The sequence below is a fragment of the Anser anser genome, assembly GCF_964211835.1.
Source record: "Anser anser genome assembly, chromosome: 1".
Classification (NCBI taxonomy): Eukaryota; Metazoa; Chordata; class Aves; order Anseriformes; family Anatidae; genus Anser; species Anser anser.
Genome location: NC_139720.1, coordinates 170,125,470 through 170,139,990, shown reverse-complemented (window position 1 = coordinate 170,139,990; position 14,521 = coordinate 170,125,470). Strand labels below are relative to the sequence as shown.

General features: G+C 35.3%; 1 protein-coding gene across 12 annotated transcripts in view; it reads right to left on the bottom strand.

The window, feature by feature from the left end:
* The window catches only part of DACH1 (dachshund family transcription factor 1), a 384,976-nt gene that overhangs the window by 226,001 nt on the left and 144,454 nt on the right, over nt 1-14,521 (bottom strand). The gene's annotated exons all lie outside the window — the stretch shown is intronic.

Below are 14,521 nucleotides of genomic sequence, written 5' to 3'. Positions count from 1 at the left end.
TAGCAGCTTACATCTGTCCAGTATGGAAAAAATAAAGGGCTTCAGGTTTAAACACTCCCCACCAGTTAAATGCTCTCCCACACAACTTTCCATCTCCTGGACTCTGTAAGTAGCATACAAATCAGATACAGATTACAATGAAAATATTTATTACCCACTTAGATGCAAGTATGTATCTGCTACATATAATGCATATCCAAAGGCTTGTATTCCTACATATAGATCATAAGAAGGTACTATTGCAGTATCCTATAAATGCTTATTTGGGGGGGGGGGGACCTTTTGGAATGATTTCACAGGAAAAGGTGATATGCAGCTGTAACACTGCAGTATTAACCTATGTTTTCCCAAACATTTGCAGTTCTTCATTCATTTCAAAATAATTAAAAAAAAAAAAAAAAGGAAACTATGGAAGGTTTTGCTCCTTATGTCCCTATATAGCAACAAAACTGTCATTAAGCATAATAGTATTTTTAGCTATGCCAGAGCTGCAGAAGGAGGCAGGTGACAACATATTTGTATTTTGTGTGCATATTAGTTCCCCCTATGTTTGGAAATACCTTTCTTTTTGCTACTTCTACAACCTAACTTTAATAAACCAAAAACAATCAAAGTATAGGGCATTTTCTTAGAGTTTAATGACTCAAAGTATTGAGTCATTAACCTTAACTGATCATTAATTCCCAACTTAATGTCCTGAGCTGAGGTCATTATCAAAATTATAAGCTTGATAATTTCTTTGATTGGTTTGGGGATTGTCCATTTTCTTTAATAAAAACAAAATCATCACTTATATGTTCACAACTACAAGGAAAACATTTGTAGACAAAATAATATTGTCTTATTCCACCTTACAGAACCAAATTTAGTGTCTTCCATTTTCCTTTGAAATTTCCTTTGTAATTTACAATAAAAATAAACATACCATGAATACACATAAAACTGATAAAAATTATAGACAAAAATGATCTGATTTAAATGGTGTGTTTCTAACATATTCACACACCAAAAAATGCCACTATGTAAGACATCTTTGATGTCTTCATTTAAATACCTATGCTGATACACAGTTGTCAAATCAGCTTGATATGAGTATGGAACTCTCTGACAAGGGAAGGAAGGGTCTTTACCACTGACTGGAAGAGGGGAACACAACACCCATTTTTTAAAAGGATAAAAGGAAGACCCAGAGAACTACATGCCAGTCAGTCTCACCTCTGTGACCAGCAAGATCATGGAGCAGATCCTCCTGGAAACTATGCTAAGGCACATGGAAAATAAGGAGGTGATTGGTGACAGCCAACATGGCTTCACTAAGGGCAGGTCATGCCTGACAAATCTGGTGGCCTTCTACGATGAGCATAAATAGGGGAAGAGCAACCGGCAATATCTACCTGGGATTGTGCAAAGCATTTGACATTGCCCCCCATGATATCCTCATCTCTAAATTGGAGACACATGGATTTGATGTATGGACCACTCAGTCGGTAAGGAATTGGCTGGATAGTTGCACTCAAAGAATTGTGGCAACAGCTCAATGTCCAGTTGGAGTAATGGGTGGTGTTCCTCAGGGGTTAGTATTTGAACCGGTGCTGTTTAACATCTTTGTCAGTGACATGGACAATGGGATTGAGCACATCCTTAGAAAATTTGTTGATGACACCAAGCTGTGTGGCGAGGTCAACATGCTGGAGGGAAGGAATGCCATCCAGAGGGACCTGGACAGGCTTGAGAGTTAGGCTTGTGCGAACTTCATGAAGTTCAACAAGGCCAAGTGCAAGGTCCTGATTCTGGTCCAGGGCAACACTAAGCACAAATACAGACAGGGCAGAGAATGGCTTGACACCAGCCCTGAGGAGAAGGACACGATCGAAGGAGGTGAATATCCCCTTCTACTCTGCTCCTGTGAGACCTCCCATACGGTATTTCAATCAGCTCTGAAGCCTCCAACACAAGAAGGACATGGATGTATTAGAATGAGTCCAGAGGAGTGCCACAAAGATGACCAAAGGGCTGGAGCACCTGTCCTGTGAAGACATTCATAGGAAAAAGTTGGGATTGTTCATCCTGGAGAAGAGAAGACTCTGGGGAGACCTTATAGTCACCTTCCAGTACCTAAATGGAGGCCTACAGGAAAGGGACTAATGATAGGACAAGGAGTAATGGTTTAAAAATAAAAAAGGGAAGATTTATGTAACTAGGAGGAAATTCTTGACTCAGAGGGTGGTGAGGCGCTGGAACAGGTTGCCCAGAGAAGCTGTGGATCCTCCATCCCTGGAGGTGTCGAAGGACAGGTTGGATGGGGCTTTGAGCAACCTGGTCTATTGGAAGGTGTCCCTGTCCATGGCAGGGGCTTGGAATTAGATGATCTTTAAGATCCCTTCCAACCGAAGCCATTCTATGATTCTATGACTCATCATTTAAAAAGAAAAAAAAAAAAAAAGTGCTATGCACAATGTACCAATGGCTTCCAAGTCTTTTTAAAAATGGCAATTTTACTCCTGCTAAGATTCTCTTTGATGAATTACTGCTTACTGTCAAACAGTCATAGTAAAGGCAGAATTACTTTGTAATTGGTGTAATTTTTGCAAATGTACACAAGAGTAAAGCCACCCCTCTCTAAAGATTAAGAGAAAACACCCATGGACTGATTGAGCAAACAAATGTCAGAAGCAAATTATAGGCAAGTGATACTGAAATACCAAAGGCAAAACTTTTCCTTGGGTCACCTTCTACATCAAGTTGGCTGTGACGCTCTACACAAAAGGGCCATTGCACTCAAAGGCATAAATGAGCCCAGTAACACAACTTTATCCTGTGATTTATCGCAAACTTTACTGAATAAGTAAAGTATTTGTATGAAGTTCTAAACTTCTAATTACACTCTAATTAAAATTTTTAAAATTTAATTTGTGAGAAGTAAACTTGTTTTATCCTTTTACAATTATTATGTGACAAAGCAGCAACTCCAGTTTACTATAAAAAGACATTTATCTGTTTACAAAAACCTTTTTTTTCATTATGACAAGGTGGAAAAAACAATGTAAGAATTTTTTCTTAAAGTCTGGAAGATCTGATTTAGAGTCACAGCAGATGATCCAGTATACAATTAAAATGAGTAAAGCTCTGATTAGTTAAACAAAACACAGCCTGATTGTCCACACTACCTGATTAAATAACAATATCTGTCTTAATATGTCATTCGTTATATACTTTTTTCACTAACCAACTTCATAAACTGAAATATTACAGTTTTACAAGATCTGTTCTCAAACTATAAGAATTGGAAGAGTTTTATTTGAATCATTACCAAAGTTGTGAAACAATACATAAAAATTTCTTTAAAATTAACTGATTATAGTTTGAAAACTTGCATGTTGTTTTGTAGTTCATTATCATTTTTATACTTACATGATAAACTCTTAAACAAAAACCTACAAGTATACCAAATGAGTTTAAGTATCATAAACAGAATGATAAAAATAACTTAATGAATAATTTTGTTGGCATTGTTTCTGAATCTGTGTTAAAAAAAAAAAAAAAAAAACTACTTATTTTTACATTAGGACAAGTTCAATTTCATTCCAAGATAAGAAACCTGCTTCGAAGTATTCACATTCCTACTTCTTATCAAAATCAGATGGTTTGTCTTCAGCATGCAAATAAACTATAATTTATACAGGTATGCACTTATTTTTTATGCAAAAGATATATTAAAGTGCCAGAGCAATGTAAGCCATTCTTCCAGTTGCCTATTGATAATTCTTCTTTTGCCCTCTCAAATTTAGATTTAACATCTATATTTTTATATAAACATAAAAGATGTTGTAAGTTTTTGGTTTTTTATCTGAATAAAATCATCATAACTATAACATTGGTTATTCTAAAGACATGCTTGACTTAAGGTAATGATTATTATCCCAATGGATAAACTATTTAAAGTCAACTTATTTTAATTTTTTGAAGATGACTACAGTTTGTATTTTTTGGAGGTAAGGTAAACAGTCTGAATTGCCAAAACACAAGAAGTCAACATGTGAATACCCAGGGTCATAGTACAGAGAAGACTAGGAATCTTTTGGGACTCTGCAAGAAGACAGCAGGAGAAACAGACAAGTATCTGGAAGTCATAGGTGGTCTTCCTTTTTACTGTTTCATTCTTTAAGGATTAAATTAGAGAGGGTAGAAATTATATAATTCCAACAAAGCCTCAAGGAAGGCACAATGATCAACTGTTTCAAAGAGCTGAGAAGAAGTCCAAGGGAAAGACATTACCAGTTCCTTGATTTTCATTAAAAAAGAAAATGTAATATCAACATTGCCACTCTTTGCTTTTATAAATATAAATATGTAAGATTGTATGTAAGATTGTATGTAAGATGTACGCTTAGAACAGCTTTGAATATCAATATCAATTTTAGCTACATCAGCATTTATGCATCTCATTTAGGAACATATTGAAAATCTAGGCTTCGTTTCTCAGTTGCTCTACCTCCCTTCAGTGCTTCAAAGCCAGCAGACTGACACAGAATTTTTGACCTCAAAGGAGTTGGTTCAACGAAATTTAGGTGAACAGCCACTGGAGGTGGTTATTATGTGCTTGCAACGTAACAACCACTGCAATAGGACTGAGGATGTCATACCCTGAGGCTACTGGCTGACTTGATGTAAAGACAGGGATAACCTTTGACAACCTGTAACCAAAGACAGCAGACACTTCCTCCATGGTATACAAGGTACTTCTGTTTTTGTGATAGTTTCCATGCTGCTCTCAGGGTCATACATGCAGCCTTCACACTAGTAAGACATGAGCCAAGGGCGTGTCAGTTCTGAAAAATAAGGTCCAAAAAGACCAACTAAACCTTTTGTGCAATTTAATTCCTTTGGATGGAATACATTTTCTTGCCAAGGTAACCTTCATAAATATTTCTAATGCACTGAAATATCATTTTAAAGGCAAAAAAAATGATGCTGTACAATGATCCAAACCTTATACTTTACTATTTTAAAAGTTTTTGCCTTGTAATCCCACTCAAGAACAAATCAAAAGAATGTAAGTCTGTGATTGGCCATACATCTATTGTGCCTGTTACTAAAACAAACATTAGAAATCACACTATGTCCTTTTTATGTGTAGCAGTCATATAAAACAATAAAACTCTCAGTGCAATTACCTTAAATTTATTTTTCTTCTCACAGCTAAACAGAAAATGTTCTCACACAATAATTAGCGTTGAACTCATGATATATTAGAAAGATTTATTGAGACAGCAAACAATGCTGATAAAAACAAATACAGAGATTTGTTTATACTGACAAAGGAGCATACGAATGATCTTCAAAAGAATTAGATTGTGCTACAAGACTGAGTAGTGCAGAAAGCATCCCAATAGAATGCTACTACATTTCAACAACAGAACACCCTACTGCTATTTTTAAACCAAAATTACCAAAAATGTATATTTGATCAGAAAAGAGGTGCCAGTTAGTGAGTACAAGTAATTAAGCCAAATGACACAGAATATATTGAACTCTGCATACCATTCCAAACCCATTTATTGCAGTAATATATGAGCACTGGTTAGTACTAGAGAGGTACACTTTTTGGTAGTTAGAGAATAACTTGTTGAATTATTTCTTTTCCTAGCAGACAAGTCATGTACATATCATGCCACTTTCATCTTCCTCAACACTGCAGCTAAAATTACTCTGCATTTTGGCAACACTGGGAATAGTCTTGATACAAGAGTCCAAGATGCAAGGTACAAGACTGCAAGAACATATATTCCAGCACCACCTGTCTGTTCTCACTTGATGCTAGAAGTCACACTACAAACACAATGAAAGAATCTAAGAAAAAGAATCTGTTTGACTGACCATACCTCTTGAATATATGGATGACCCAAAGGGCAAGAAAGGAAATAAAACCACTTAGGAATCCAAGTGTTAAAGTGTAAGATTTGAATACAGCTGTGATTGTACATAAGTTTAAAATATTACTGTAGTATCACTGTTCTCTTAATGAAATTGAGATCTGTAAGTCACCTATTGAAAAGAGAAAAACAGATAAAAAATTAGACTAATTCTGTTGGGTGGCAGAATTATGATGTCAGGAGTAAATTAATCCGAAAAGTTCACTGTTTTATCCAGTTAGTTGACATACTAGATCTGCCTGAAAGTTCTTAAAACTTTTCAGTATGTTAGCTCTTTTGATTATGTAGTAACTGTGAAATGTAAGCTCATGATGAGAACAGCTATAGAATCTAGAGTATGAAATAAGTCTGAATGAACAATGAACTACAATTATCAAACGAAAATCATTCACAAATTCAAACTATATTGATATATTTTTAATTAATATGAACATTGCATCAGAAAAAGTAGTCAGATTACCCAAAAACAGCATGAAAATCACAGCACTACAGATCCTTTTTTAGGAATATTGGCAATAGCAACAAGAAAAAAAATGCAAAATTGGACTTATTTCCTCTACTCACACTGCTAACTTTTCAGAATGATTCATGCAACTACAGAGAAAAAGAAGTGTAGAAACAGCAGCATTCTAAAGTACATGCTCTTTCTGTCAAGCTATAACAGATGATTTTCTCATTTCACTTGACCTTACAGCATAAACCACACCCATAATTTAAATATGCAAGCTAAATGATTTCTTCTAACAGTGTTATTCACCCACATGAAACACCAAACCATAACAGATGCAAAGCCTAATTTTTCCTCAACCATTTTCATCTGCCATTAGCATTTCAATTCTAAAAACATCCCCTCAAAACAACTACTATGTATATTACAAGAATGTCAAGCATGATGCTAATCGGCCAGAAAGTCAGGTTTGATCCATAATGGTGTTATCTAAAAGACCTATAAGCTTTTGTGTTATTTTTCTTAAAAAAAAAAAAAAATTCTACTTCAAGTTGCTGAGATGATTCGTTATGTGAAGCAAGTGTAACTGATGTGGTTATGTCTGTTAGAGTCTGCAGATGGCCTGAAACAATGATTTAAATGTATGAACTTTAGTTGGAATGAACAGCCCTGCTTCAAAGCTTGTTTTCTAACCATCTGCATTCATCTCTGCATATAACTTGCACATGTAATTACAAATTTGTGAACATAAATCAGATAATTGCATGTATAAATAACCAATTAGAATCAAAACAGAACTGGGCCATACAACAGCACGCTTCTCGTTTGAACACATGTATAACCACACATAAAGTGAGTGAATATTTTCATTTAAGAAATTTCTGTTGTTTAGAAAAATAATATCTGATCTGTTTTCCAGCAGGAAATAGCAGGCAGCACCTGCCATTTTGAGTTCCACTAAAAAAAAAAAAAAAAACAAAAACAAAAACAAAAAAAAACACCTACATAGCTCTCAGTAAATTAGCAGATGACATCAAGCTGAGTGGTGCAGTTGATACAAGAGAAGGAAGAGATACCATCCAAAGGGGCCTGGACAAGCCTGAGAAATGGGCCCATGTGAACCTAAAGAGGTTCATCAAAGCCAAGTGCAAGGCGCTGCACCTGAGTTGGGGCAATCCTAGACATGAGTACAGACTGGGAGAAGAACTCATTGAAACTGCGTGAAGAACTCATTTGAGAGCAGCCCTGCAGAGAAGAACTTGGGGGTTCTGGTGGAGGAAAGGTTTGACATGAGCCAGCAGTGTGGGCTTGCAGCCCAAAAGGCCAACTGCATCCTGGGATGCATCAAAAGAGCAGTGGCCAGCAAATTGAGGAACGTGATTGTCCCCTTCTGCTCTGCCTTTGTGAGGCCCCACTTGGAGTACTGCATCCAGGTCTGGGGCCCCCAGCACAAGAAAGATGTGGACCTGTTACAGAGGGTCCGGAGGAGAGCCATGAAGATGATCAAAGGGCTGGAGCACTTCATAGGAATGAAGAAAGTCTGAGAGCGCTGGGCATGTTCAGCCTGAAGAAGAGAAGGCTCAGGGTGACCTTATTGCAGCTTTTCAGTAGAGGGGGCTTATAACGAAGACGAAGAGCAACTTTTTGCTTTGGCAGACAATGGCAGGACAAGGGAGAATGGCTTCAAACTAAACGAGGGGAGATTTAGATTAGGTATTCTGAAGAAATTCTTTACTATGAGAGTGGTGAGGCCCTGGAACAGGTTGCCCAGAAAAGGTGTGGATGCACCATCCCGGGAGGTGTTGAAGGACAGGTTGAATGAGGCGCTGAATAACCTGATCTAGTGGGTGATGTCCCTGCCCATGTCAGGGGGGTTGGAACTAGGTGAGCGTTAAGGTCCCTTACAACCCAAGCCATTCTATGATTCTATGGTAAGACCACCTATCTATGATTCTATGATAAGACCACCATGGCTCAAGGCATCACAGAGCTGGTGCTCATTATGTATTAAAGATAGATAAACATTTCAATATTGATTTAAGCTCAAATAAGAAAGAATAAAATGTAATTATTTTGTGAAAATATTTTGGTTCTAGTGCCAATCTCTTAACTAATATGCTATTCTAATGGAGTTCTATCGTATAAGTGTATCCACTGTAATATCTGAATGCATTCATCACTTAATTGGCCACAATTCTTCACATGAAATGCTGAAACAAGTGAGCTGTCACCTTTTTAATGAAGCTGCCTATATCTTAAGCCTTTTGCCCTTTTAAAAAAAAAAAAACAAAACTATTTATACTCGAAAAATTTTATTCTGGCTTCTTCCAGAGACTGTGGTTAATGTTCAATGACCTTTATTTACCTTATTTTTAATTCTGAAAATCAACACTTATGAACTGTACGCTTCCAAGGAATAGCTGGAATCACCTAAACAAAAGCTTAAAAGTGACTTTCATTGTAAATTTGAGAGTCAACAGTAGTGATATGAAATACTGAAAAGACTCTCCATTAGTCTGTACAACTATAAGTGCACAGCTGATATGAAAGATTGATGGTAACACACAACACCCTCTGCAAATAATAATAATAAATAAATAAATAAAAGTTTAAATAAGACATTTTGTACCTACAAATAAATACAAATTTACTAGATGAGTACTAAGCATTAAAATGACAGGCTTCTTTGAACAGATGAAGGGTCAGAATGAGATATTTACGTTGGGTAGCACTGTACAACTGGTGAAAAGAGCATACTCTTTGAGTGCTCTTCTGTCTGATGTCAGTCCTAAACTTACAACACCTAACACAACCTATTGACTTAAACTTCGCGTCAACCAAGAGATGTATGAGGGCTGGTTATCCTTACTGGTACCCTCTAAGTAGTAAACCCTCATGGGTTCTCTAGTTTAATTCCAAAATACAGCAAATATGGATACAAGTGGAAGAAATGAACTGTAACATATTCCAGGAAAAATCCCTGATTTGTATACTTGGTCCCCCAAATTTACCTGTTTGTGAAATCAAGATCCTAGGTCGGTTACACTGTTCCAGTCTTCTAAGTCTAGATGTAGCCTTGCTTGGCCTTTATATCTATCTTTATATCTTTATACTGTATTTATAGAATACAGTGAAATAAATTTATATTTCATTCTCCTAGTGAAAGGCAAGAAACAGAAACAATCACCCATATGCCATCTCCCATTTTCTTTGTAGAGCTGCATCTAGAACCATATGAAGGGTAGCACAATTTTCCCTAGTGAGCAGCAGTATTATAGCAATTTGGAAAATAGACAATGCCAATCCAAGACTTCCAAATTCTAAAAAAAGTAAATGTAAATTTCATCCTATCAGAAGTAAGTCTGTTATTAATACGCTATTCTAGGGAAACACTAAGAAATTAATCAGTCATTCCTATTAAGCATTACAAGTACCATGTTTTTGATAACAGAGATGACAATTGTATCCACTACTGGTAAGGTTGATGATTGTTGTTATTATTATTGTTATTCCTTTGTAGTTCTGATAACTCCATCTGTGTGAACTTTCATGCTTTACAGCCCTAAAGATGATGATAATAATAAAGAAAGAACAAGCTTCTTGACCAAATTACATGTTTTCTGTGTTGTAGATAAGTAGTTCTGGCAGAACTGAACAGTTTTTTGTGGTAATGGATCAAGTTCTTAGAAAAAAGAAAGATCAGAAGACAGAACAGGAATCAAATTAGACATTAACCTTTTCAGAAACACTCCTGGTTATATGCTTGGTTGAAGGCCAGAGTGATGTCTCCAGGACTTTATACCTTTCTGATAAAAAAGCACACCCAAATTTGAACTGGGCAGTGTTTTTATGCAGTTTTTCAAAATGTTTAAAATATTTGAGGAACAGGGTACTGTAATAAAACAGCAAATTAGAAGTGTGTCATAATCAATTATCCTCCCATTAAATTTTCTTGACTTGGTATCAGATATATTCTGTTTTAGTAGAACTGAATAAAGTGGAAAATGCAATGTTTCTAATGCAGCTTTTTTATTAAACTGTGGTTTAAAACAGATTAAAATTTTATAATTTTTAAGCAGCATCTTCCAAGTATATGCAAAAGGAGTGGTACAGTAAAGTAGTTGTCTGTTCCAATTTACCCATTTATTCAATGATTAAAAAAAAGAGAGAGAGAGAGAGAGAGAGAGAGAGAGAGAAAGAGAGGACATGCCTTAGACTCCTGGGCCTGATTTAGTCCTCACAAAAGCTTTCTCCCTCACATAGTCTGCTCTTTAGGCAGACTCTCCACAGAAAAGAGAGACTCTTCACAGCGAATGCTGTGCTATCACACATGGGAGTCTCTAGGCTGATATTCTCTAGGCTATAAGTGTTGTGGGCCTCTGGCCTCACCTTAAAGGAGAGAAGAAGACAATCCAAGACTTTGTCATTGTTTGCAAATACTGCTTGCCATCATCTCTTCCACTGCATTGTGAGCCTATCCACCACTCAAGTGAGGTAGAGAAAAGCATAGTGTGTAGATGGGTCAGCTCTAGCTTCTGTGACAATCTTGCCAAATAATAAATGGAAAAAGACGAATCTCCAGTCTCAGCACCACGACACAGCTGAGATCTATAAGGTTGGTCATTATATAGTCTACATACAAAAAAAAAAAAAAAAAACCATATACATATGTGTATGTATTTGTCTGTCTATTACACACATACAAAGACTGCAGCCCCTGCAGGTGATTAGTGGGGCACAGCAACTTCAACACAGTCATTTAAGAAATAATAAAATGAGCACCATAGACAACTGGGAAAAAAAAGATGTCATTTGCTAATGCATTTCAAACCTAGACTCATAGAATCCTAAGTGTAGTTAAAAGTAAACAGGGTAATGCAGCTTACTTAGTACTCATTTGCACCCTCTAAAGTGTCCTAATTCTCACATTTGTCAAACAACCGAGTATTTTCCATTAGTTTTTACTTTATTTTTATTTTTACATTATTGTTAAGACTCAAATGTCAACTCTGTTGATAGCAATGGTGTAATGAGATGACTTCTTCAAATGACCACCAACCTCTCTTGTAAACCTCTTTGGGTAGACAGACCCTAAGAGCATAAGTTTGCACCAACATCTTGGAAGGTTAAATGACATATACTAAGTCAACAACATTATCTGTTTGTTCCCCAAAGATTTTAAATTAAAATACACATTCATCCTGTACCAGCTTAGCACATGTGAAATTTCCTTTTCTTAACGAGATCGCATTTCAAGATGAATAGAGGCAGGCAACTCTGGAAGAATATACACTCACCCCTGTAAGCTAGTTTTCATAACTAATGCTGTCTTGAATGCCATTATCTCTTTGACTTGTATAATAATCAGATCTACAAATAGTTTCATTTATCTAAAAAGTGGCAAAAAAATAAAAAGTACATAAAGTACATAAAGGTCCTTATAAATAAAAACATACTGTTGTCATATGTCATGTGCATGTTATAACCTTCAGAGTTCAGCCAAAAGTTTGCACAACATTTTACTTTACCAAACTTCTCCATATTGATAAAGGTAGCAAATTTAATTCTATATTGAAGCCATTACAAGTGTTACCTCTCTGAATAAAGTACTCCGCTGCAAAATTAGTTTTCTTAAAGTGTTCACATGTAAAACATGCTAATGCTGTAGAGAATCATTTATCTTTTCTCCCTTTGTTCTTATATATGTAATCAAGGTGTTGATCTTAAGGTTTAAACACTTTCATAATGGTACCTTACAAGTGGTTTACAACCTTGCCATAAATGTTAAACACATATGCTGACAGTGAAGATCACACTTTTTCATGAAAATGTTTCTTTATTTTATAACCACAATAAAAATAAAACGCTTCTATGAACAGGTTATATTTTAAAGAAAAATCAAACATACTTATTTCAACAGCCTTACCGTGAGTTAATTAAACTGAAAATTATGTAAACAAAAGTCAGTATTATAAAAGGCGGTATGAAGTTTTAATTTTTCTATTGACCTAGTAACAAATTTAAATGCTAACAGTTTGGGTGATCAAATTAAATGAATACAAACATTTTGTTTAATGACATCAGCAATAAATGCAGAACATCTGTGTTTTACTTTAAAAGCAATCAGAAAATATTCTTTTGTTTACATTACAGATAATCAGGAGGTTTGTATTTCTGTGTTTAATTTAAGAGGAAAAAAGATCATACTACCTTCAGGGCCCAAGGAAGCAATATGTTACAAATGCAGGATTTCTCCTGCTTTTTTTTTTTCTTTTTTTTTCTTTTTTTTTTTTTTCTGTTTTGTAACCATGGTAAAACAATAGAAGTGAACTTTCCCTGAACCTTTCTCCTTTAGTGGCTGGGGTCCATGTTGACCCAGCAATGTAAGCTGGAACCTGATACTATCAAACTGACTGCTGCTAAAGCAATTAGATTCAGCAGAAACTATACACAGTGCATTATAATACTAATTTCAGCATCCCACAAAGCCAGTGCAAAGGCAAGCTATTAAAGTATTATATTCTATTGTTTAAATGTGAGATTAATTCAATAGCTTAAATGCACCCAAAACTATTGAACTAAATGGCAGACTGTACAACCATATTGTTATTCTTTTATAATTATAATACCGTACTAAAGTAAATTTGCAGATAAGGCCATACCTTCTTCTGTCTCTTTAAAAAAAAAAAAAAGATGAATTATTAGTAAACATATTATTTAAGCCATCACAATTTCATATGATCCTGCATTTGAATGAGACATCTAATTAAATTATCAGGATTTTGTTCTAAATGCTTGAAAGAAATAGTGCAAAATGACCACATTTTTAAAAGGTAGAAGAAACTTTTTTTTTTTTTTCTTATAGAGGACTACAGGCAACTAACGTATGAAGACATAATTGATTAATTTCACTAACTGAGATATTTGTTATTCCCAAAATCCTAGTATAAGGATAAATAATGTATTCTATGTGACACCATTTCCCAACAGTTCTGTGATGATGTTTCAAATTTATACTGTTGTTTTTTGGAGGCTGAATAGCTCATTTCTATACTTAAGCATCCAGGCAAAGAGCAAGTAAAATACATTTTAAAGTTATGAAGAAGATAATCTTTAAACATCATGTTTTATTACAACAGATTCTAGTCATTTCACAAAATATTTGATTAACAGGTGTTGGTTAAAAAAAAAAAATCAAGGAAGGATATTAATTTAAATGAGCCCAAATTTTCCAGAATTAAGGTAAGGATTCAGTCAAAATTGGTCATTCATGATTTTTCTCTGGAGAGACATCCTCCAAGATCTTCTCATTTCTTTCTCTTTTAAGTTATCTATTTTAAGATGACAGAAATCACTTTCTGGATGTGTCTGTAGCTATAATATATATACAGAAACCCTAGTCCCATGTTAGGCAGCTACAGGGGGTTTAGTTTGTTTTTGTTTTTTGTTTGTTTGTTTGTTTTTCCTTTAACACACTATTGTAGAAATAGAAGCAGGCCCTAATAGTCTAAAGTACAAACTATTTATCCAGAATGTGAAGTACACAGAAAGACTTTGATCCCAGTAGAGGTGTACGAATCTGAAAAGGAATGCTAGTCATCATCCTGTAGGCAGATCAGGATAATTGTCTCTAACTGTTTTATTTAGACTGTGAAAGGGGACTCAGATTTACTAAACTGCAAAGACAGGAAAAAAATAAATGTTCCGCTAATAAATTAGTAAGGCTATTCAACTGGGAATGGATTTACTGGCTGTGATCTACAGATTTTTCTTAGTTTATGTGAAAACTTTATTTAAGTACAGATTACTACTCAATTTTTCTCCTTATAGATGAATGCCCTTATCAACATGACACAGATTTGTGCTCATTTTTTATCTCCTTATCCAATATATCTTTCATTCATTACCATGTACATGAATAGCTTCAACAAGGATGTAGAGTGTCCTTCTCCAGAATAAGTACTTGTGACATTACTCTTCTTGCTGACCAACTTTTGCATTTTCTCAGACAACTTTACTGCTGGTCCTCACATTCCACATAAGTGGACCGTTAAGCCGTTGCAATGGGAGGGCAGAAGTATAAGAGACTTCTTATACTTCTTACCCTTCTCTTTCTGTATGTTCTTAAGGAAGCAGTGAC